The following is a 22,597-nucleotide window of genomic DNA, read 5'->3' on the forward strand; positions in this document are numbered from 1 at the left end:
AAGCATATGCACTTCATGCAACATTACATCAGAAGTACCAATATGTCTTCAGGTCCTTTTGGTTTTGATTTTGCAGTGTAAGAAAGCAGAGGTTGTCACATATTTAAACATTTAAAATGCATCCGTACAATGAGGGATGTGAACCCACAAAAAAAAAATTTTAAAAATTAAGTGTCTGATGATCAGGTTTTTAATGAAAGCCAAAACAATCTGTCCAAACCCTATTGGAAGATGTACTGTTTTTAACAGTCCTGCGGTACACAGTAGTACTCTAATGGATCTTCCGGCTGCCCATGTGTCTGATCAGCTGGACCTCCTGAGATTTTAACCATCATTCCCTCTGACTGGATTGGTGCTCATCCAACACTGACAGCCTTGTCAATGTATGTCTGAAAGCACAGGCTGAACTTGCAGCTGTAACACCACTATATGGTGAAACCATCTGTGCACTCTCGCAGCAAGTGTTCAGCTAAATGTCTTCAGAATACAACACCGATAGATCTTTTCACTTCTGCTCCACAGGTGATAAGAGAGCATCTTACCCCAAGCTGTGGCTCAGATGTATACACATTAAATGCATTGCTTTCATTTTGACTTCATTTTAGAGTGAGAATTAATAAAAACTATGTTTTGCAATGGATCAGCTCACTCATCTGCTAGCTGCTATGGCATTTGCTGTGGGGCTCCTTCCAGTCACTCCCTTATAGCTAGGCTACTAGAGGGACCTACATTTCCAAGGAATCTTCAGGCCAGAGGTCGCTTTGCTTATCTTAGGAGGGTATCTTCTGTTTGTGTTGAAAAATGCCTGTACTGTTCCCTGTCACCTCCTCTTTCCCTCTTTTTCTCTGTCCCCCAAAGCTGGCCTTGTTAATGTGCTACCTAGAAAAAATAAAGCTTTTATAGTGAGTCTGTTTCAGTAAGTGACACCTCTGTTCTATGCTGATATTCCTTGAACAATTTTACTCTCATGTACATACTTGTTTTCCTATTGCATGTAATCCTGTGTCTATCTGAGCAGTTAATGCAAGTGTAATGATGTCAATTTCCAGGCTGTCGAAGTTCTTCCAGTGACACAGCTCAGCAGCTCTCCTATTCCTCCTGTTCACTGAGCTGATTGTTATAAACTCCCCCCAGAGACTGTTAAGCTGGAAGAGGGCAAAGGTAAACCAGGCAGCAACTAAAACAGAAACCATGTAGAGAAGAAGAAAGAAAAAAAAAAAGCTGCTAAGGCTGGCAAAGCAGTCTACATCACTACGAGCAGGTGATTGGTTGCACCATGACACTGCATTTTATGAAATATTTTATTCATTAACTTTCACTCCCCTTATTGTAGCTTCTATTCAGATGCCCTATTTAGTTAATTCTTTGAGCTTGTTTCTCATCAGGTCTAAAGGCCCCAGCTAAAAGCAGAGCCTATTAGTGCTGAACAATGTGAAAATACCTAGAAAGATGTGCCAGTCAAGCACGACACCCCTGAGCAGGAATGGTTCACTTGATCAGGGAGGTTAACACACGGCAGCTACTCAAGCCAGACAGTATGCAAGGGAGCAAAATGGTTGTCATTTGCACCTGGTCAGTTAGCTGCTTCAGGCCATATGACCAGTAGCCATTCACAGGTGTGAAATTGCTACTGTTGGGGCTCTACCCTTGCCAGTTTACTCCAATGCTTCTTTCATACCTCAAACTTTACAATAATCTAAGCATACAAGACAAAAAAAAAAAAATGTTAACCTCATTACAGCAATGAGGGCCAGGCAAAACAATGTAATATATCACTGTCACATCACAGAGTCTACCAGGGATGTGCAAACTGATTCCAGATTTCTGGGAATCCCTACTGGAACTCCCCGCAGCATCAGACCCCTCCCAACAAGCCCTGGGCTCTGAATTACAGCAAGTCACTGCAATTCCACATGAGGGGCAGAGTGCACGTGAAAGATGTAACAGGAAGAGTCATTAGGTTTCTGGAAGTCACTTGGAACAGAACTCAAGACTATATAAATAACTCGGACTGAGCTAATTTCCTCTGAGCTAATAAATCTCCTCCACAAGAGAGAGCAAAACTGTGTAAAGTGAAAACAGAATATGCCAAACAAATTGCATTTGTCTCTCTAAGACCGTGGAGGAATATTTAGAGCTACTTGCAGACCCTGGCCTAATCTGAAGCCTGGGTGCAGCTTTATTGGCCAAGGCACTTTGGTTCCCCTGGATACCTGACAACCAGCTAGTCTACTCCCTTTCCAGTCAGGAATACCTAGAAAATCATCTGATGTCATTTCACCATTTAAGGAAATGAATGAATTTTTCTTCCCTTGTAATCTTGCAATGTTCAGGCAAACTTTTATATCTGATGTCAGAATTTAACCACGGGTGTGACAAAAACATTTAGTCTCAAAGGCAAGAACACCTTAAGACAACAATCTGTTTCCAGTTGCTATTTAGATTTAAAACATATTTTTCATTTCCCCACACAGAGAAGGACTCCACAGAAAAAAAAAAAAAAGAGAGAATAAAAAAAATCAACAACAATAACAAAATCACAGTGTCATCTCACGTCCTATCCAAATTTAAGAACTGGAAGCTTGCCACATTTTCAATGCACTGAGGGAATTAACAGCAATATTATATCTAGCATGTTGGCGCAATTTCAGAAGCAGCAATACATAAGGAGATCTTTGGACTTTGGTCAGGCAGGAGGGACTGAAAGCACAATCAATGATCACGCTTCTGAGGCTGAAGGTTTTGACTTTTATTCCCTAAGCTGGTGAGATACTGCTTCTAAGCAGAGACAATATGTTAGAGAATGCAACTCCTAGATACCCATAGGGACTAAGGGGACATAGAGAGCAGCATAAACAGGTCAAAAATGAGAAATTCGCTCGGAGGGATTAACAGGGTCTTAGCCCTTGTTCTGGGATGGGTTTAAAGTTCTAAATCCACATCCCAACAGTTACCGCAATTCAGCCTAAGGAAAAGTTCAGCCAAGTGTTCCTCCTCTGGCCCAAAAGACAAAGCAAAACAATGCAGTTCCTTTGTCTGATGTTACTCTTTCTAGAACTACTAGTTTGCAAGGAAAGAACAAGCCCCATCCCTGCTGACTTACAGAAAGAACACGAATCATTGCAGATAATGTTGACCAGGATGGCCCCAAACTACCAAGGAACAAAGATATAGTTACATAAAACCTAATACCCTGTCCTTTGCCAGATCACACATGGCTGTATATTTTCTGAGGTTGCAGTCTCATCCAAGATGCTGACTGAGAGAACACAGAAAAATACCTGAACTATTAGTTTCCCTCAAAACTGAAAACCCCTTTAACATTCACACTAAACAAGTCAACAGACAACCAAAACCAGAGCACAATAGCTGTATCATGAGCTTTCTTAGATGAGGCCCAAAGAATAAGGGCAACATTGCAGACAGCATCATCAAACGCAGAGCAAAGTGGTTACCCAGGTCCCTAGCCAACAGTGCAAGTGATCGGCTACGGTCTATTACAAAACGATTAAGTTTTACGCAGTGCTGCCCCAGAGCAAAGTCTTTCCAACCCCGACATGAGAGAGAGACAGAATATACAGCGGCTACAGTAACTCTGAGGAAAGTGACACTGTACTAATGGGTTTTGCTAAATTCAAATGAAATGGCAGGATAAATCTGCTGAAAGAAAAGTTATTCTACTCTACACTGATAAGGGCTTAGTGATTTAAACACTCATCAAAAGGACAACCACTGAGGTCTTGAATTACCTGTTTGGAAATAATGTTTGGAAAGCTATGACTCAGAAATCCTGAAACTTGCCATTCTGGGTTTATTTCTTCTTCTTTAAAGATAGCAGAAGTTTTGTTTTATTAGCTATGATAAAATAATGTTTTGTTTTTAATCTGGTTTTTAATCTGTTTTTAATCTACCAGACTTTTTTTTGATTTGTTGATTTCTGTGATTGTGTTTATCTCTTGTCCACAAAACAATTACAGCTATACTTTATACTTTACACTTCCTTGTCTTGCAGTCAAATATTTATAGCATTTAAACCCTAACCTTTTATACTAGAAATTGTTGAAACATCCCTTTACCTTTAACGGGCAGTGAGAACAGGAAGGAGCCCGGAGGTATTATATGCGCAGTGAAAAAGAAACACAGCCTTTTTATTTGTCGTGGGCCTTATTTCACAGTCACATGCAATGAGTTGTACTTCTTACTTTTCTTACTTTTTGATTCAATGCTGCATAAAGTCAATCCATGACGTTCCTCCCCACCACCAGATAATTATAGTCTAATGAGTCTGATAGAGCATATTGATTTTCTTCTCAGGGAAGGTGGTTTCTGTGAGATTAGTTTTCTGCCAGTTTAGCTCTTAGAACTGAGTACCACAGCGCATGTAGGGAACAGGATATCACCTGGGAGAAGGGGTAGGGAAGGCAGGAAGAAGCAGGTAACCAGATTGGGTGTGTTGTCAACCTGCACCTTTCATAACAGCTTTACGAGAGAGGCAAGGTTTTAAGAAGACACCACTACATCTCCAGAAGGGAATCTGGTCACTGACACTTCAGCTTTGCACTGCCATGGCTTCAAATGCCACCTTCTTTCTCTTTATGTGTCACAGTCACATGGAAGAAAGCAAAGTGGCCAAAGAGCTGCTCTGAAAAGTATGAGCACTTTGGTGGTACGACCTTGCTTATGAGCAGGAGTTAACAGCCAGAATGTAACTGGTTCATTTCAAATGCCAGTTTTGTACTAGCAGAAAATGGAAACAAGTGGAATCGAACAGTCTTGTAAGAATACATTTGCATGTAAGGTTTGGCATGAGAGATAACTCAGTGGAGTTCTCTTTCTAAACTATATAAGAACTTCGATTAAGCAAATGAAAATCCTCAATCTAAATTTCTCTAAAAGCAAAATGGGAAACGGTTGATACAGGGAACCACCACCAGACTCACTGCTGCTAATGCATGAGCAGGCAAAGCACCAGTCACCAAGGGTGTCATCATAAAACATTCCTCAAAGCCATTTGCACAATGAAAACATCAGATGTGTTTTATAGAGTTTGGTCTTCTCTCTCTTCTCATGAATTGCAGCCGTGACTCAGAAATCCTATGCCTCTGCTGAATGAATGGCTGTCACTTCAGGAAGCCATTACAAAAGGGTTTACTATTCTGAGCAAAGCCATACTACTACCAGGACAATTTTTTCCTCCTTCCGTATTTCTCTTTTCTCATCTTCTTCCTCTATTTCTTTCTTCTTGTTCATTGCTTTACATTTTGTTATATGAAAACCACACTTTACATTTTGTTATTATAAAACATACCTTGGAAAACTGCCTGATGGTGTTAGAATGCATACGTAAGCAATGCTACACTAATGCAATCACCTGCTGATTGCTTCTTGTGGATACGCCAACAAGTTGTGTCCAGGTTAGCTGAGTCATTTCCTCGTCCTTGGGGCAGGGAGACAGCAGGGTTGGGGACAGACAGACTCAGTCGTAACCACACGATGGGCCAGGTCTAAGAGATAGATTGATCCTTATGCTACCCAATGAAATCCTGCAGATCAAAACCCTATTAAAAAAAAAAAACAAACTATATTAAAAACCCTATTATGAAAAAACTATATTAAAAAAAAAAATGCAACTACGTGCATTCTGTATTCCCAAGTGCAAACCATCTTGCATAAAAACAGCATCTTCTAGACACCAACATGTTCTTTTCCAAAGCAAATATTCTTGGAAAAAGAAGAAAAATGTGGGAAGCAGAAGGAACAAAAGAAAAACAAAAGAAAAAAAAACTGCTTCAAATCAGGTCTAAAGAAAAGAGAATTTGATCAACAGATACCTAACCTATACACAACTTGTATAAACATCACTAACTGATGATAGCGACATCAGAGTGGTTCATGTGGATAAGTTTAAACACTATTGAACACAAGCATGTGATTATAAATGAAAGACAGTTAAAAAGAAGTACCATAACATACAGAGGAAAACACACACACACTGGAGCAATGGGGATAACACAGTTTCATCCATAATCTCACTAGGAGAACTTATAGGAGAAAAAAAAAAATAGACTTTTTAAATGACATTAATATACTAGATTCTTAACGCTAATGAGTAAGCATGTGGACACGGAGGGAAAAAAAAAAAGCCCCAAGCAGACTAAGCCCAGCTTTAATTACTGCTAATCTGCAGATACATTCACATCAGAAATATCACCCTGGCATTTTCCTGTTTACCAGCTGCAGATCACGTTCTGTAACATTTAATCTTTGTAAGTACTTGCCCTTTGAAAATCTTGCTTTCCCTCATCTTTCTCTCCACAAATCACCTTTGCTCTTCTATTGCTCGTACTGCACAGCAGCCTCTGTCAGCCTCTTGGCCAATCCCCCACAAGGAGTGCTCCTTCCTGGCCCTACTCCCCACTTCACAGTGTTTTCTTCCTGGAGCCCACCAGTGGTGGGGATATCGGCTTACTCTGACAAACAACAACCCTGGCAGGCCAGGGCAGTCACAGACACATTTCTGGCAGTGTGCACTGCAACTGCAAAAGCAATGAGAATTCACCCAGCAGAATGGTTTAGCTGTCATTAAAGTCAAAGTAAAGGGCCCAAAAAGCTGTAGAGATCAAAACATGTGGACCTAGTAGCACATAAGTCACTTCAGGAGATCCAGAGCTACTTTGCTCCTAGATAAAGGCAATGTTAGCACCACCTCAGTTTAATAAACCTACCCTTAATTAGATTGCATATGCCAACGACCACACCAGAACAATGTTTATCCTTTAGGCATAACTAGCCAATAGGATCCCAATTATTTATACACACTGAAGCTGAGCTCATATATACTCGAGGCCAGACCTCACTTATTTTTTGATTAATCCATTGCAACAGTCTGGAAAAGCACATTTCACAACCTGAACCCATTGACTTCACAAGCCATGTTATGCTGTTTCGCTCACACACCCCCACACTCTTTTGTTCTAAGGTATAGGTCATGGCACTAAACAGAGCAGCAGTGCATGAGGTCATGGGATGGTTCTTCATTCCTTGTTCTAATTCCGACTCCAAAAAGAAATATCCATCCTTTTCTTACAGTGCTTTAAAAATAACATTAAATAAATAAATAATTTTCTGTGTGAGATGAAACACTGATATCCTCCTCTCCCAAGTAAGTTCACTTCCTTTTTCCATATAGGTATATGCAAAAAGTTTGTTAGTATCTGCACCAAATGTTTTAGGAAGAAATACAGATAATGCAAGCTCCACAACTGTCTTTACTTTTCTAAAAGTTAAACTTCCTAAGGAATATATGGAGACTTAATCAGTTAATAATCCCTGCACAGGAATTAATCAATGCACTTTCCCTGTGATAGTGCTACATATGGTAAATGGTTCTAGTGTGGATTTTGCCTGGCAGAAGTGACTCTAGATGTTTTGAAGCTATGGATACAGGTTCTGGGGCACTGGGCCTGGCACAGTAAAATTAAAGCACCAGATGAAAAAACATTCAGAACAGACTGGATCCTAAAGACTTCTGGATCCTAAGGAGGGCGATACCTGCTCTGTCACAATGTATTTCTTATTTTGTCTGTCTGTCCCTCACAGTGTCCTGCAAAAAGAGGAAGCGAGATCAGCCATGGGTGGTGTCTGGCTGTCAGACTGCATAGACAGGTTGTTTTCCTACCAGTTCATCACAAAAGATTGGCATTATTGTTGGCATTAGATGTTCTCATAATCCTGTCAGAAATATCCCCATCACCGCATTGCACTGCTGTACTCCGCTGTGATTGAGTGTTCCCCAATGCAAACTTCTTAGAGCTCACACAAGCCAAAATAGGGCCCATTACGATCCTAACAAAGCTAAAAGGGATCTTCCTTCCCAATCCTGCAGCACATTATCAGTCATTATGAGAGTAAAAAGCATCTCTGACATCCCTCAGAGGGAACTGGAGCACTGCTGGAGAGAGTTAACAGCCACATGGCAGAAACTAATTAAAACTTCCAGCAAGAGAAAGAGTAGGTAGAAATATGCTATACACTTGCACATCTTCGTAGTGCCTTCAGTAGACATCTCACACAGTTCTTCACCATTGAGTATTCCACTGAAATATGCTGTTCCACTCTCATACCTCCCCCCCCCCCCCACACACACACACAAAAAAAACACAAAACCACCACACAAACCTCAAACTGTTTACAACATTGACTAAAAAAAAACTGGAAAAAAATCTTGACCTCTTTGTGACAAAAAAGATATTGTCGCTAATCTAAACTGGGACTGCAGCTCACTGTAAATCTATTTCATACTGAAAATAAAATCTCTTAGGATTCTGCCTCAAGGAAGCTTTGGATTTTCTTTTTCCATTTTTAAATCCCTACATTATTTCCAGTATAAAAAAATACATCATTTTTCTGGTCCACTCAAATATCTACCGCACATTCTGAGACATCTCCACCCACATCCAGTAAGCAACATATACTAAACATGGTGTCAGAAAGACAACTCTCATCCTTATTTCTGCTCCTTTTGCCTACTGTCAAAAGGGACAAGCCATATTCCCCTGCTGTCTCACGCCACGCACCAGAGATGATACCAGCCTTCCTCTGGAAAACACTTTCAGAGTCCCCGTATAAAAGGAACACACGGGGCTGTTATGGACTTTCAGCTTTCCAGACTGAATAAAGATATGAATTTAGGCCTGGCTTGTAGCTTAAAATGTATTGAAATGTCAAAAAAAAAAAAAGTATAATGAAAATTTATCACCTTTATAAAATGTTTCACTATTTCATCTGTTGAATAACCCCCAGCCAGAAAAGGCTCAAGACTGGAGGAAGAGGGAGCGTTACAGACCACAAGAAAGGTGCAGCTAGACATCGACAGTCACCATCAGCTGAGAGGGACACCCTAAAGCAGTGTGCTAACATCCTTGTCCAGAAACGGAATTTAAATTACAGTGGGGAATTGTGTGCAATAGACAGGCTCCAAATTAAGAATCAAAGTTTTCCTTCATACTTTTGAAGGAAAAAAGTATGCCTAACAGACTGACCTGAAAAAGGGACAGCTGTACAAAACTCGCCTTAGGTATGTACTCTGTGCTAGAGGAAGTGTGCTCACCACGCTTACTCCTCGAGCAACAGCCCTTGGAGAAGTGGTAAGGAGGCTCTGTGAAGGACCAGATACAGTATCTTCTACTTTTCTGAGAAGAGAGGATTTCTTTCAATAGAAGCATGACAGACTGATGGGGGCCATGCTGGAACATGCTATTCCTCTGCCAGGGAAGGAAAGCATCACCACCTGAGCGCAAGGCACACCCTGTTTGGTGGTGGTGAATACCCCTTACTGTGCTTCATCACGACCATTTACTTGAGAGAGCTACACTAACACAGTGTGTAATAGAGGCTTTTGAAGCATTGGAAAGCTCAAGGCACCAAGACAAACAAACAAGAAAGGAAGCATTTTCATTTATTTATTTATTGAGAAATCCCACAGTTCGCTAAGCACTTTATTCAAAGACGTTCTCGGTACATTAGCTTTTTGAAAAGGAAACAAAGTCCTGGCTGAACTTTCACAAGCCTCCCATTCTCACTTCTTGTCCCCAGCAGATTCATAACTTCTGCAACACCTCTACACCTTCTACTCATTCTGTGACTAGGAGTGAGTATGTCTAAAGTAGCTATGACATGGTTCGACTGCATGTTCGAGGTCTGTAGCAAGTAGATGACTAGACCATTTCAGCATGCCACAATCAGATTTCAAACTACCGAGGATGATGTTAGCACAGCCGTTTTTACAGTGATGCAGTACAGTTTCATTGCACTTCCAGGCTAACGGAGCTACTGCTGCAGAGATGCATGGTTTCCCTAATTCTGACATAGTACAACATCTCTCCATAAAATCAGTGCAAAAGAGACATTCAGCGGAAACATTTCTAGGTTATGGTAAAATAACCTAAAAAGAATTTGTTTCAAAACATCTTTACTCCAGTCTCATTTCCATTTTGTCTTTGCTGGGTGCAAAATGTCGCAGGCTTTGGAAGCAAACAGCCACAAGCATGCTAACTCTGTCAAACACAGCCTCTCAACTCTGCTGCATACTGGCAGGGAAACTCCCAGTTCAACAGCTGTCAGCATGGTGCCTCCAAAAGGGCAACGTTGCTGTTGTGGCAATGTTGCCCTGTTGCTACTTAGACTGAGGTAAGCGAAAGAGCATTTTTTCATGCTGAATGCGAGAAGAGTGAATAAGGAGAAAAAGCCCACAAGATTAGCACGTTTTATGCAAAAACAATTGCCAACAGAACTTCTGATCAAAAAGCATCTCAGGAGTGTAACATCCTTATTGACTTTACTGACATTCTGACTTTATTATAATCTGCAGAACACCAACTAAGAAAATTTGTAATTATTTTCCTCTGTAAAAAAAAAAAATTAAATCCATTTGTTCAAACTAGTAAGCTGAGGAGTCAGGCCTTTATTTAGCAAAACATTCGAGCACATTCCCAGCTACTGCTCTTGACCTTTGTTTTTGCAGTGATGCTGCATCAGCCTGTATTAGGCACAGAACTACAGCCTCTGGATGGCCAACAGAACTTTCCAGAGACTATGAATCCCCAAGACACACAGCTAATGAAAACAGCACTTCATTATCTGCTTTTCCAAATCAACAATCAAATCAGCAGAGAAAGCTCAGTTGGCAGATTATAAAAGAAAATCAAACTCATCTGGCACTCATCAAATAAGGAGGCCATTATTCTCAAAGTAGTCATCATATAAGGTTAATTCGTCATTAATGTCAACAGACATATTTTGCTCATTTCAGTCAATTCAGCATGATATATATTATTACCTTAACATCACTTAAGCACAACTTCTCTTGTTGCCAGATCTGCTCACCCTGTGGCCATGCCTTCTTGCAGGTGATTAAAAATAAAGTCTAAAATTTCTTTTGCCACAGCTGAGTCTCTCTGGCCTGTTCCTGTCTATTCCTCCTTGCAGTTTCTTTTTTTAAAAAGTGTAATACTGATTAAACAGCAGTACTCAGCAGTAAACATTATGCTTCGCTAGGCCCTACCTTTACATTCAGGCTCTGCTGGCTCAGACTACTGCCTTAAAGAAGACAGGATACTTGCTTCATTACACAGAACAGCTTTCCCTATAAAGCTCTGTGGAACCCCATCGTAAGTGGGGAGATGCTGACTTGCAGGGAGCACAGAACTGGCTATTATCACCCTGGTGTCAGTAGTCAGTACTTAAATGGAGCTGCGTTATCAAGGACCCTTCTCCCAGGAGCTCATCAGAGGCTGGCAAGGCAGCAATTTCCCTTCTCTGCAGAAGCAGGAATCCTGTTGAGTTCAGAACCCTCTTCCTCCATCCCATTTTTAACACCAGTTTCTTAGCATCTTTTCCAGACCATGCAAAGAAACTTTCTAAGATCATCACCCCCCATACCCCACCTTTCCACCCTCCCTAGGAAACTCATCTGTAAGAATTACTTCTCACAGGGCAATAGATAGCCACGGGTCTTTCAAGTAACCAACAAAGGCTGAACTATCAAAACATGAAGTTTAGCTCTCTCTTGTTTTCTTCTGTGGAAGCAGCATGTATTTTTACCCACTGACAGTATTTATAAGGCTAGGCAAAAAAAAAAGTCACATATTTAAACTAAAGTTGTTTTACTCCAGTACACTGGCCATAAACACACTTACTGTCATATCACTAAACCTCATCATACTGAAAAAAAGTTCCCTTAACAGCCACAGAATCCACAATGGGAAGTATATGGTCTGAATGGCAGCAGTTCCTAAGGGGTTACTGAACAGTCAAATCATCTCCTTCGAGGAGTGACTTAGAAAGAAAGGCCTGACACACAGGAGGAGTGCTGAAAAGGTCAAGAAGTTCTGGGAGTACACCCAAGGCTGAGGGGACGTGGGAAGGAAACATGGATACAGATACCAAGAGCCAGGGAAGGCTGAAAGCATCTGACAGTGACAAGGAACAGTCGCCCCTGTACAGGAGAGAAATCCCACACTGAGTTCTGGGCAACCCCAGGAAGATAGGCCTGAATTACTCAGGATCTCCTTACCCACACAAGGAGGAAAAGCGTCTGGAGACACACAGGCACTAACCAGGATAACTGCAGGCTGCAGGGAAGCCCAAATGCAGACATATGCAGTCTTCTGGACTTACGCAGCTTGAGTCCTTTACCTTTCTGGCAGGGAGGTCACACAGAACTGGCCTTGACTTTGCATAGATGTGTCACATCAGGGTCACCAAATACAAGTACTAACTTGCTATAATGAATCTCCTCCACGTGCACGCCCACTCCCTCTCACTTGGAAAAGTTATGAGAACTCATCAATACCGGAATTAACTTGATAGTAACCTGGACAGAGTTGGAGAAATTAATTTGCTTGCCTGATGACTACAGAGGGACTTTGTGCAATGGATTTTCTTGTAATGTTTGCTATTTAAACAAAAAAACATATAAAGCCTGCAACTACCTCAGACTTTGGATCCCCTTGCAATTACAAATGTCACTGTGTTTGACTAGCTGGTTCTCCTCCACTGCTCTTCTTCTCTCCACTCTGGTGACTCTTACAGGAAAAACATCTTTCAGTTAGCTGCCCTGGGAATTACTAGATTGTCAGAACTCAGCAACTCAGCCTTACTGCTATTACTACTAAAGGGAGAAGAGAAACAGACTGTTGCAAAGAAAGGCACTTGTTTAGAAACCTCTGAGAGCCCTTATGTGCACTGGAAAACTCCTCTTCTACCAGCACTACTAACTGAGAGTCACTTAACCTTTGACTGTTTCAAGCAATCAAATTCGGTGATCTATCAGGTTGCCACCAAAGAAATAATTAATGCAGACATTGTAGGAAATAATAATTTACACTTGCACGTCTGCAATCCCAAGTTCTCAATGTGTTCTACAACTGTTAATAAAAAATATATAAGAAATAGTGGGTTATGTGTTTAAATATGATTAATGTTAAAGTCCTTCCCAGTACAGCAATGTGATGAAGGGAGGATGACACCATCAAAACTGAGCAGAGAAGGGGGAGAATGGCTGGGCTGACAGAATGCACTTCTCTTGTTTTATAGATGGCACTTGCTTAGTTTTACTTTAAACAATAGCAAAAGGTATGAGGCTGTTATAAATTCATGCAAGCTTGCAAAGTTGAGTGTCCTTATAAAAAGAGCAATTATATACACACTTTAAGCACGAAGCAGCACAATAATTAAATGAGTAATTACCTTCCCACTTTTAAGCTGTCATGCAATTAAACTTAATTAAACATTCTCTATACTTCACTAATCTTATTCAAACAGAAGAAGGTAAGAAGGGTGTGGTAAAGAAAGAAAAGGGCATTTGGCAGAAGGTTGAGCCTATTATTTTGCCTGTAATAAAAAATAACACTGAACAGTCAGCACTAGATTCTCATGTAATTGCCTTGTTCCTAGCGAGAATATAACCTGGCTTGAGCTGCAAGACAAACAATAGACTGAGACAATACAATAGCATTTAAATTTATGTAGCATTCTTCCGTATAGCATTGCAAAATGTTTTTCAGAAGACACAACTATAAGGAAAGGAAGAAGAGAATAGAATTCTTCCCTCCCAGAGCAGAGGGAGGGAAGAATTCCATACAGAAAGGCCAGTGCAAATGTAAAACAAAATCTTTCATGTAAACACAAGATTTCTCTTGTCCCCAGTAGAGGCATGTTTGCAGAGACACAACAGAGGAATGGCCAAAGTAAGACAAGGGAATTCTGCTGACAAGGAGACAGACAGCTATAGTGCCAAAACTGGTGTGAATTTGCTCCTATCCTGATCTTAAATTCAAACGAGCTTTGTAAGAGCACAACCCACATACTTCTGCTACTTAGTTATTAATTCACAGGTAGGCTGTATCACATATGCTGTCTCTAGCTATGTTATTCTTATGGTAAGTGATAAAATTAATACAAAAATAAATCCTCTCAAGTAACAAGAATTCTCTCTTCCATAACTCCCTGAGGCAAAGGCCAAAATAGGTATATCTAGAAACAAAGTCTGACCACGTTCAGTCTGCAGATATGTTTGTTATCTCCAGGTGTCTTCAGATCCCTGCCCACCCTCACACCTACCTACACACATGCACAAGCCTTTTTCCTTCTTTTCTTTTCTATTGAGTCCTGATCCTGAGAGCTACAGAAGCAATTTGAGCTCATTTCAGCAAATGTAGCCAGGACCATCAATTTTGCCATTTTTCACACTCATTTCTTCCAGCACCCACAGCAGTTCCACAAACTGAAACCTGTCATTAATATTAGCAGAAGGAACATAAACATGGGTTGAACCTATCAGTACAATGATGGGACAAAAGCAGGATGCTTGAAGATAAATGCTGCTGTCAGACATTAAGTGTCATTATAAAAATGGATGAAAAAATAACAATACTGAGCAGCATGAGTGTGTGACTGAGTGCTGAGAAATTTGATAAAAAAAATCATAGTTTGATAAAGTCTAAAATACAAATATATCATCCACGTACTTGGACAAAAAATGCTCAGGGAGCACATGAAGTAAATGCTACTACAGTGAGATGAGTCACCCATCCCATTTCCCCACGAAAAACTAAATAAATATGGAAGAGTGAAAAATTCTCATCAACTCCACTTAATATTAACTGTAGTTCAAATCAGAAGTAAGGGTATTTTCAGGAATTTAACAGCAAAGGTCTGCTCAGAGCATCCCAACACAACACAGATGCCACTAGTATTGCCTGTTTTTCAAAGATACACCACGTGGAAGGGAATACCATTAATAATGAAAGTTATAGTAGAGTAGCAGAACACAAAGTCTTTAAAACAACTCCTACCCACACAGGATTCATCTCATCCTACTTTCAAAGCACCAAATTATCTCCAAGTAATATATCCCAACACTGCCAGTAAACAAAGCACAAATCTAAAGCAAGTGGTAAATACAGAAAGTGTTCTCATCTAGCAGCCATTTCTCTCTGGAAGACAATACTGCTTCTTGTGCACTGTAAGCCAAAATAAGTAAATAAACATCTTGAAAACATTGGAGGGGCTGCATTTAAGAAAAGACTTATTATGGCTAGCCTGTGCTTTCTTGCAAACAAGAGCAACCACCCAGGGAACTCTCCTTTTGGCTGCTTTGACCCCGCTGTCAGTCCTCAGAGCAATGAGAGGCAGGCAGTGCCAAGCAGACCCTGCCAGGCATACAGTGACAGGGCGATTCCCCCACCTCCCTTGCAGCACAGCTAATTTAGAAGCTGAGGACCTTGGGTCTTGTCCCAGCTGCTGCATAACTGCAGGGAGCCTTCAGAAGTATCCAGCCTTAGCTGTTTAACCCAAGCTGACAAGTTCCAACGGATATTTTATTTCAGGTCTGGGACATTGTATCATTCTGTTAACAGACTGGAAGTCAACAGTCATCTGCAGCTGGTAACGCTTAGTGCTGTGTGATTTAAATTGGGAATTAGCAATAGAAATAGCATTAAAGTTATGGTTTCTGCCTCAAAAATCCATCATACCACCCATACCCACATGTCCAAAATGAAATCCCAGCAGACAAGAAGATGTCCACAACTAACACAGCCCTTTGTTTTCCATGATTCAGGCTGTGGTTTGGTGTTAGCAGTTTTGTTGTTTTATTTTGTTTTCCTGCTTGTTTTGTTTTCACATTTTTCTGTCAGATTTGGTAACATCACCTTAACTCCTCTTGCTGCTTTCTGACTCAGACCCAGCCCAGCTCCCTCTATTCCCATGAGCACAACTATCGTCTGCTACTGAGGAACTGTTCAGATGGACAATGTCTGTGTTACCTTATCTGCAGAAGCAAAGAAAATAGCCATATGAAACTAAGTTGTAAATAGGAACCCAAAGGCAACAAACCTTTACCCTGCCTCAAGGATCACTATGGAAAAAGAGAGGTTAACTAACCCATGTCACTCTGCATTGCCTGTTATAAGCAGCCCAACTAACTCAAAGTTCATTTCAGTATATTCAGAAAGGATGAGAGAGAGAAAGAGAGACTTTGTTTCCATGCTGCAATTTCCTTTTTGTATGGTTTCCATGATAGTCTTGACATATTTTACTGCATATCTGCAAATGTCAGAGAAACCACCCTCCTTCTGAACTTACAATGTGAAATGCAATTAAGACACAGGCAGCACAGCGCTGTATTTAATGCTGTGGGGGCTGCTACAGAGCTGTGTTTAACTACGTGGATGTGTTTAACTCTATGGGGTGTTGCCTCTTGCTGGTATGGACTAAAAGTATTGTGTGACTTATTTCCTGTGTTTCAATGAGTTCTTTGATTTATATCACCAATCACTGCATTGCCACTAAAATACTTACACGATGAACAGCTGGAGCCTGCTCACGCAGCGTGTCTCCTGCTCTGCAATAGCTGTTTCCTCAGGACTGTTCATAAGGCACAAGCAGGCTTCGGTAAAGATGTCAGTTTTTCATCAACTGGACTTCTCATGCTGGCTCTGGTTCTCCAAAGGGCAAAAAGGAACCAACCATCATTGTGGAGTTGGTTTGTAAAACACACTAAAAAAAATAGAAAAAAATTAGTTGGGGAGGAATCTAGAGCTCCTCTGGCACAACCTCCCACTCAGTGCCACATCCTGGAAGGTTACTCAGCTGAGTGTGCTCTTGGGGAAACTTGTTCCAATGTTTCACCACCCTTATGATCTTTTTTTTTTTTTTTTTTCCTAATACCTAATGAGAATTCCCATTGCTGCAATTCATCTCTGATGCACCTCATCCTGTCACTGATCACCTCCAGGAGGAGGCTGCCTCTGTCCTTTCTGCACTCTCCCTGTCATTAGATAGTAACACAACCTCCTCATCGCCTTCCCAGGAGTGAAGAAATACAGCTCCTCCAGGCTCTCCAGCTCCAACCCCCAACCCCCAACCAGCTTGATGGAAACTATGGGCAGATACTACAATTTGCCTCTCAGGAGTAATGATCCAACATAGAGTGGGATCTGTCCCAGAGGCCTTGCTCACTCTTTACTGAGTATATCTCATAACCTTTTCATATTAAAAGATTTTCATAAGGCACTCCAGCATTGAGATGGCAGAGCCTCAGCTTCTTATAAAGGAAAACAAAAAAACACTGGTTCTGAGTTGAGTGCACAGTAAGATAGACCATAAGCAACCACATTGCCACTTCCATCTTCAGGGTATTAAGTGCCACTGCACCAGTCTCGCCTCTGGCGCATCTCTTCCGTAGTGCACGTAGTCAAGCCCTTGGTCTGTGCTGTCCTCATGACGGCTCAGCAGAGAACTTCTGCTCTAACAGCTAGCTGAAGAGCACCAATAACGCATTATCTACCTTACACTGAAAAACTACTGTGACTTCATAATTAGTAACTGCACTAAGCATTAAATGAGAAAACACAGACATGGATATGCCCAGCTTTAAACAGTCTCTGTGGTACATTAATGTGTAGAAGAACAGAGTAATACAGACCCCTTCTGGCTTCGCTCTAATGGCATGATGTGTGCATCAGCTGTTCTCACAGTCTTTGTTACAGCAATAATAAATAACAGCCTGAAAATGAAAGAGGAAAAAAAAATCCACTCAGCTCAGAGGCTGTTTCTTGGCAATCAATAAACTCTGAAAGACCTAAAAAAAACTGTGGGATTTAAGAGGTAGTCAAGTCCCACTGTCCTTCTAGCTCTAAACACTGGTCTTCACTATAACTGCTTTTCATTTAGAAGCGTTCACTTTCATCACTGCTACTGCTTAGCTCCATTCTCTTCCCCCAAAAGCAAAGAAAATGAAAAGTGAACAGACTGAGGCAGCCTTGACTACACACTTCCATTTACAAGGCACTTCTTAACTGCCTCTGTGAAGTCTCCTCTAAGCTGGTTTGCAAAGATCACAGAAGATGAGGCAAAAATCGTAGAAGTATTCAGATAACTGCTAATGCAGCTCAGTAAGGAGAGCAAAAGCTTTGCAACTTTTTTATTATTTATTTTAAACCTAGTCAATTGGTCCAGTGAAGGGTTCTCTCCTTGTAAGTCAGTGGGGCTGGATCATGAATGTTCATACTTCAAGCCCAGCTCAGGAAAGATGTTAGGACAGAAAAGCACACAAAGTGAAATCTCTCAAAACAAAACCCAGAGAGATTTAACTTCTTCTAAACAGGCATCCAGAGCTCTAAACAATTACTCAGTGTTGTTGGAAAAAGTGTTGTTTTCTGTAGAGGAAAACAACCCCTTACTCCAGAAGGGCTCACTACTAAAAACAGGGAGAGACAGGTACTTAAAACAGAGTTATCACTGTTAGCCCAAGCACCACAGACAGGTGTGTGTTAAATCTTCACGCAAAGCATTAGGCAAGGACTGTGAACAGTGCCCAGAAAACAGTACCCAGACACAGTGCTCTCTGTTTTATATACTGTACTTGTTCAACTCCTCCAAAATGCCTTCCTGTATAACCTGTTAGGCTGTAAAAAGTTATTTCAAACATACTAAGGGCTCTCCCTGCCACACTGTTCTCATTCTACGTAGAAGAGTTTGGGTTGGAAGGGACCTTAAAGCCCATCTCTGGGCAGGGACACCTCCCACCAGCCCCATCCAGCCTGGCCTTCAACACCTCCAGGGATGGGGCATCCACAGCTTCTCTGGGCAGCCTGTGCCAGTGCCTCACCACCCTCAGCGTAAAGAATTTCTTCCTTATAACTTACCTAAATCTACCCTCTTTTAGTTTAAAATTGTTACCCGTTGTCCTGTTACCTAAATTATCATTCCCACATGCCTGTGTCTAGCTGGGGCACTCTCTCTAATCCTTTAGAAATAGCTTTGGGTGCAGACTTCTCATCTTCCTTGGCAATATCTGTCATGCAGTCCCATTTCCAAAACCATGAAAGTAATGTTAAACTCATGCACACACCCCAGACAACTTGGAATTGTAGCAGTTCCCCACCAAGATTATCAGACCATGGTTACTCTGGGGCACGGAGCAGTTCCACAGCCAAAGGGAACACAGAGCAAACCAGTGGCTGTTGCTGAACGTGTGTTAGATGCTCATTGCTTTAACGGCATACATGAGGTGAAAGCTGTTTCAAGAAAGAAACAAAGGAATGCTGATGTGTCAGTTCAAAGCAAAGAAAGAGTACTTTGGGAAGTTTCTAACAGAAAGCTGTAGGCAAGCAGAACTCCCTGGTGCCCCCTGTGGCCACCGGGATGTTAAGTGACTTCTCTCCACCTGCTGTACAAGCGTGGGCATCTGTGGACAATGAGTACTCATTAACATCGATTCATTAACTTGGCACTAAGGACACTGTTCATCACAGCTGCATAAATACTAAAGAGGAAGAGAAACTGTGCATTAGGCAGCATTTGCACGGATCAGAAAAACAGAATTAAACTGCAAATAACTGGCCATTAAAGCATTGGCTCCAGCCGTAGGTCAAAGCAGCAGACAGACGCAGGCCTCATACAACAACGTAGCGTCATTCCTGACCCAGGCTGGGTGCTTTATCACTTACCATGGCTGTAAACTAAAGGTGACAAATTTGGTGCGTTTCAGTACTGATCCTCTGAGGCAGCCAGTCCCCAGCTAGATTTAAACTCCAGGGAATGGTCCAAAGTGCTGTTAAGGCTTTCCCTCAGCTGGCGGCTTTTTCACCTTCTAAAGCTAATCAGCAAGCCTGGATCTGGGGCATAAGGTGCTTGGTTTAGATTCCAGAACTCAGCAAAACAGAGAGCACAGGTTGAGCACTAGCAAAATAACCTCTGGAAAAGAGAAAGTAGATCCATGCATCTAAAGCCACTTCAGCACTTCATAAGTACACAGCTCACAAGGAAACTAAATTATGCCCAGTTGTTCCACAGGGTGATGCAGCGATAACAGCCGAGTTGTAAAGACCTGCCCTCCTGCTTGGTTGGATGCTCAGCTCGATGTCCCTCAACTCCCTCCCAAGAGACTGGGTAACAACAACTTCCTGTGAATGGAAGTGCATTATCAGTAGCTTGCTGCTGAAGAGTGATCAGATGAGTATTAAAAAGAAAACTTGCTGTTCAGATCTGAGAGACTTTAACCTGGACTGTTCAGGAACATTACTCTGACACATTATTAAAACTACCTTGTTTGTATTGAAAACTAAGTTATGAGAAACATAGGAGCTACAACATTTCTTCTAAGAAATGTGCACAATTGATGAAAAAAAACAAAACACTACCAACTCCTTCCTTACTCTTCTCCTAAAAGTCCTCCTTATAACTTAGGGATGGCAATGGACATACAATGTACTACACTAGCAACATATCTGAAAAAATCTGAGTTATGGTCCAGAAATACTGCTAACCTGATATCTGGTAGCACCTAAAGTGCTTCAGCATCCTCCTCCACCTCTAATTGCTTCCGTCTTTGAGAGGATCCAACACCTTAATTCTGTGAAGTTCCATGATGTCCACGAGCAGAGTGAACTGTATACACAAAACCATACCATCAAGTAAGATAGAAGAAGTTTCTAGCGCTTGTTTTTCATCCCAGGACTGACACCATTAATGACATCGAAGGCAGACATCGCTGGAAGTACCCAAGTATTCAAAATCCAAAAGGAAACCAGCCTACAGCTTTCAGTGATGAGAAGGTCCTACAGCGTCAGTTGCAACACCTGAACTGTCAAAACAGAACTGACCACTGATGAATCACACACAAATATGAAGTGATTCATGCTGTCAAGCACAGGGAAAATCCTACATTTAGTAGCACTTTGCAGACTGCCTGGATCTCCTTATGTTGATAAGTACATCACGTACAGATGTAATTTAATTATATTGCAATTAAGATGTTGAGACCAGACTCTGAAAAGGACATCTACCAGCTCTTTCAATAGTCTAATAAGGATTGCAAAACAAGGCATACATCACAATGTAACAGAAGTCTCAGGCAGCTAAAAGCAGTAGCTGAAATAAACTATTTTTTTTCAACAACTCTGAGAGATATTCCATAGAAAACTACCATAAAATTCTGGATTAAAATGCTATTTTAAAAATACTTACCAAATTAAAATATTTGAAGATACAAAGTCTTCAGTGAATCAACCTCTTACTCGATCCTTCCATACAAAATCCTTGTGGACCTATTCAAGTGCTACTGCAATCAAGTTACTTGATTCTGCTGGTTGACAGCAGGCTCAATATGAGCCCGCAGTGCATCCTGCTTTTGGGGGCATTAAACACAGCACAACCGGCCAGACAAAAGAGGTGATTATTGTTCTAATTCTACAGAGGTATGGGTCAAACCTGTAAGGTTCTTCCTCTAGGAAGCTTCCCTACCTGCTTACACCAAGAAACAGTCTCTGCTTTCATCCAGTAGCTGAGGTTTCTCTCTCCAGTTAACTTTGGTTTTTGGCTAAGACTCCTTTTAGTCAGAAAACCAAGCTGAAAGCAAATAAATCTTCTGTTTCAGTTTTCTGAAGTTGAGATCAAAAATTGCCCAAAAAATAGTTGCTAAAACCGTGTCTGTATGACACGTTTATCCAGGTAATCTCTTCCCACAGCAACTGCACCAATGCCGACCCAACAAATGAGCTACTTTCAGTGGCACAGTGAATGATGGCTGTGCAAATACATCAGTACCAGAGGCACCTACAGAAAGGTTCAGTAGACAGCTCATGTACTAAACACGGTCACAGTTGCTCCTACTGTGTAGAGGGATGATCCTGGGACACCACAAACCTGGAATTTAGCTTCCCTTGACCTTTTCAAGTTCAGGACTTACTTGCCTGGCTCCATTAAGAACAGCAGGAAGTGAGCAGTTAAAATCTTTAAAAAGGCTTTGAAAGCTACCTGTCAAATGTTCCAGTGCCCCCTCACAACTGGACGGAGGGGACTGAGCAATGGCAGAGCAGTTAGAGCATGAAAGGGGCTGGGAGGAATACAAGAACAAAATTCGGCAGCTCCCTTTCACACTTCATTCTATGGGGCCAATTCTTCTCTAACCCTGCTAAGCCTCCCAGATGTGAGAAAAGGTACCAAACCTTCCAAAGCAGCAGAGTAGTCTGATCTTCAAAACCAGATTGATTTATTTTTTCCAGTTTTTTGCCCACTGCATCATGCATTTTCACACCTGATCTCTCTGTGAAACTGCCTGGGCAGCTGCCGAAGCACGATGTATCCTGCAAACATCTCTGGCTGCAAATGGAAGTCCTGAAACTCATGTCTTGGCTAAGACTCATCTGGGTTCTCGCTCTACAGGGTCTGTGAAGAACAGGGAGAAAAGCCTTCCAATATAACAGTTTCTAAGTGCTAGAGGAGACATCCTATTTTAACAAGGTCATTATCTCAAATACAGACAAGTCTACTCACTTTCTCTCGTTGCCTTGGAGCCTCATTTGTCTCTGCTCAGTACACTTCAATTGTTTTCTTAACCTATTGCAGATTAATTCTCTTGATTGATGCAGACTTCTGGATGCAGGGAACAAACTTTACAAATTTGCACTGAAGGATGTGAAATCCACCAATTCAGGTTCATTGTTATGGGAGCAGGTTCCTGGAAAGATCATAACAGAAACCACAGTGTGCCCACTCCTGCAAGGAGGGTCAGGCATTCTCAAACTTCTTC

The 22,597-nt window shown here is 41.4% G+C and overlaps 1 protein-coding gene across 1 annotated transcript in view; it reads right to left on the reverse strand.

The window, feature by feature from the left end:
• The window catches only part of LOC308197454 (uncharacterized protein), a 557,403-nt gene that overhangs the window by 521,215 nt on the left and 13,591 nt on the right, over positions 1-22,597 (reverse strand). Inside the window, exons 2-6 of the mRNA XM_080597940.1 lie at positions 22,342-22,525; positions 19,828-22,233; positions 17,489-17,569; positions 16,363-16,560; positions 5,372-5,558 (exon numbers count right to left, since the gene is read on the reverse strand). The gene's annotated coding sequence lies outside the window, so the exon portion shown is untranslated. The remainder of the gene's footprint in view (positions 1-5,371; positions 5,559-16,362; positions 16,561-17,488; positions 17,570-19,827; positions 22,234-22,341; positions 22,526-22,597) is intronic.

Source organism: Anser brachyrhynchus (genome assembly GCF_964034855.1).
Source record: "Anser brachyrhynchus genome assembly, chromosome: 6".
NCBI classification, from domain to species: domain Eukaryota; kingdom Metazoa; phylum Chordata; class Aves; order Anseriformes; family Anatidae; genus Anser; species Anser brachyrhynchus.